The sequence below is a fragment of the Eurosta solidaginis genome, chromosome 4 (assembly GCF_040869045.1).
Source record: "Eurosta solidaginis isolate ZX-2024a chromosome 4, ASM4086904v1, whole genome shotgun sequence".
Taxonomy (NCBI): Eukaryota; Metazoa; Arthropoda; class Insecta; order Diptera; family Tephritidae; genus Eurosta; species Eurosta solidaginis.
This window is the reverse complement of record NC_090322.1, coordinates 48,453,464-48,456,144: the sequence shown is the minus strand read 5'-3', so window position 1 is coordinate 48,456,144 and position 2,681 is coordinate 48,453,464. Positions and strand designations below refer to the sequence as shown.

General features: G+C 38.2%; 1 pseudogene; it reads left to right on the top strand.

The window, feature by feature from the left end:
* Nucleotides 1-1,007: 1,007 nt before the first annotated feature.
* On the top strand, nt 1,008-1,101 carry LOC137251546 (U6 spliceosomal RNA; annotated as a pseudogene).
* Nucleotides 1,102-2,681: the final 1,580 nt, after the last annotated feature.

Genomic DNA, 2,681 nt, shown 5'->3' with positions numbered 1-2,681 from the left:
CAACTGATTCTCGCGCCTCTACTGTTGCTGCCTTTTTATAGTGTTCGGTTTCCTCGTTGACATTTCTAGGCGGTTCTGTTCTAGAATCTACTAGTTGGTTATCTGCTATAATTATAACTACAGATGTACGTGTATAGCTCTCATATGCGCGTGTATTTGTGAGCGACATTTCCACAATTATAATTGCATATCTCAGATAAGATATTGTAGTGTAAGCAGCCAACAATTCAATTTAATCCAAAATATTTAAATCAGTCTAATATTCTAACCTGCTACAAAAATAGTCTAAATGTTCATCAACACATAAAAATGCACTTGAGAATTAATGCTGACACAGCCATTAATAAACAGACGTGTACAACACACAACCAAACGAATTTGAATCCCAGCAAGTTGCATTCCTGCAACTTGCAAGGTTAGCATTTCCCATAAATTTGCAGCTCATATATGTAGGTACATATTTTGTGCCGAGTAGTATGTAGGTATGTAAGTATGTATGTTTAAGGTAGTTATGTATGTAAGTATGTAAGCTTAAATGTAAATAGATATGTAAGAATATGTTTAGAATAATCTAATATAAATAGGCTGAATTATTTTAATGGCCTTCTTTGTTTTAATGGCGTTAGGGACCTTTCAACATGGCGATCCTGCCTATGATGCTACTAGCTGATTTTTCAGCCTAATGTCATAGCCGGCAGAATTTTTCTGGCTGATTACAGCCTAAGCCTTGTAAAAAGAAAAAAAAAAAAGAGAAGGTGTTAAAGTCGGGCACCAATAACAAAAATTGTGGCAATTACGTTAACGGAAAATACACGAAGATTAGCATATTGTGGCAATTAAGTCAACGGAAAATACACGAAGATTGGCATATTGTGGCAATTACGTCAACGGAAAATACACGAAGATTGGCATATTGTGGCAATTACGTCAAGTGAAAATACACGAAGATTAGCATATTGTGGCAATTACTTCAACGGAAAATACACGAAGATTAGCATATTGTGGCAATTACTTCAACGGAAAATACATTAAAATTGGAACGATATTAGCATAGCCCCAGAGCAAGAATGACACTGATCTCGTGAAGCGTACCACATTTTCAATGGTGATAAACAAGAGGAGCATGATAATTATAAGTATAATAAATACACTAGCTTAAGTATGAAGTCATTTCTTTAACCATTATTTAAAAAAAAAAAAAAAAAATATTCGGGCAACCTAGCGGCTGCCCATTGACAAGCAAAAATTATATTTTTGCTGTAAAAAAAATTTTTTTTTACTGCTTATTGAATTACGTTCCCAGAAGAGGACATACAAAATCAACAAAGTCAGTTTGACCAAATTTTTTATAAACTAGCTAGAAAAATTTAAATATCCTAGAAGATGAAAAGAAAACACCCGAGAAAATAAACCAAGGCCCCAAGCCAATAACAATTGAAGAGTATAGAAAGAGGAACAAAATTCAAAAAATTCAGGAACCTAAAGTTCCAAAGCCGGTCAAATTAAAAAGAAAACAAGTAAGGAAGGCTAAGTTCGGGTGTAACCGAACATAACATACTCAGTTGAGAGCTATGGAGACAAAATAAGGAAAATCAATCTGGGGTAACCCTGGAATGTGGTTGTATAACATGTGTATCAAATGAAAGGTATTAAAGAGTATTTTAAGAGAGAATAGGCCATAGTTCTATGGATGAACGCCATTTAGGGATATCGCCATAAAGGTAGACCAGGGCTGACTCTAGAATTTGTTTCTACGATATGGGTATCAAATGAAAGGTGTTACTGAGCATTTTAAGAGGGAGTGGGCCTTAGGTCTATCGGTGGACGCCTTTTCGAGATGGCCCCATTAAGGTGGACCAGGGGTGATTCTATAATGTGTTTGTACGATATGGGTATCAAATGAAAGCTGTTAATGAGTATTTTGAAAAGGAGTGATCCTTAGTACCATAGGTGGACGCCGTTTCGAGATATCGCCATAAAGGTGGACCAGGGGTGTCTCTAGAATGTGTTTGTACGATATGGGAATCAAATGAAAGGTGTTACTGAGCATTTTAAGAGGGAGTGGGCATTAGGTCTATAGGTGGACGCCTTTTCGAAATATCGCCATTAGGGTGGGCCAGGGGTGACTCTAGAATGTTTGTACGGTATGGGTATCAAACGAAAGGTGTTACTGAGCATTTTAAGAGGGAGTGGGCATGAGGTCTATAGGTGGACGCCTTTTCGAGATATCGTCATTAGGGTGGGCCAGGGGTGACTCTAGAATGTGTTTGTACGATATGTGCATCAAACGAAAGGTGTTACTGAGCATTTTAAGAGGGAGTGGGCATTAGGTCTATAGGTGGACGCCCTTTCGAGATATCGCCATTAGGGTGGGCCAGGGGTGACTCTAGAATGTTTGTACGATATGGGTATCAAACGAAAGGTGTTACTGAGCATTTTAAGAGGGAGTGGGCATTAGGTCTATAGGTGGACGCCTTTTCGAGATATCGCCATTAGGGTGGGCCAGGGGTGACTCTAGAATGTGTTTGTACGATATGGGTATCAAATGAAAGGTGGTAAGGAGTATTTTAAAAGGGAGTAATCCTTAGTTCTATAGGTGGACGCCTTTTCGAGATATCGCCATAAAGGTGGACCAAGGGTGACTCTAGAATGTTTGTACGATATGGGTATCAAACGAAAGG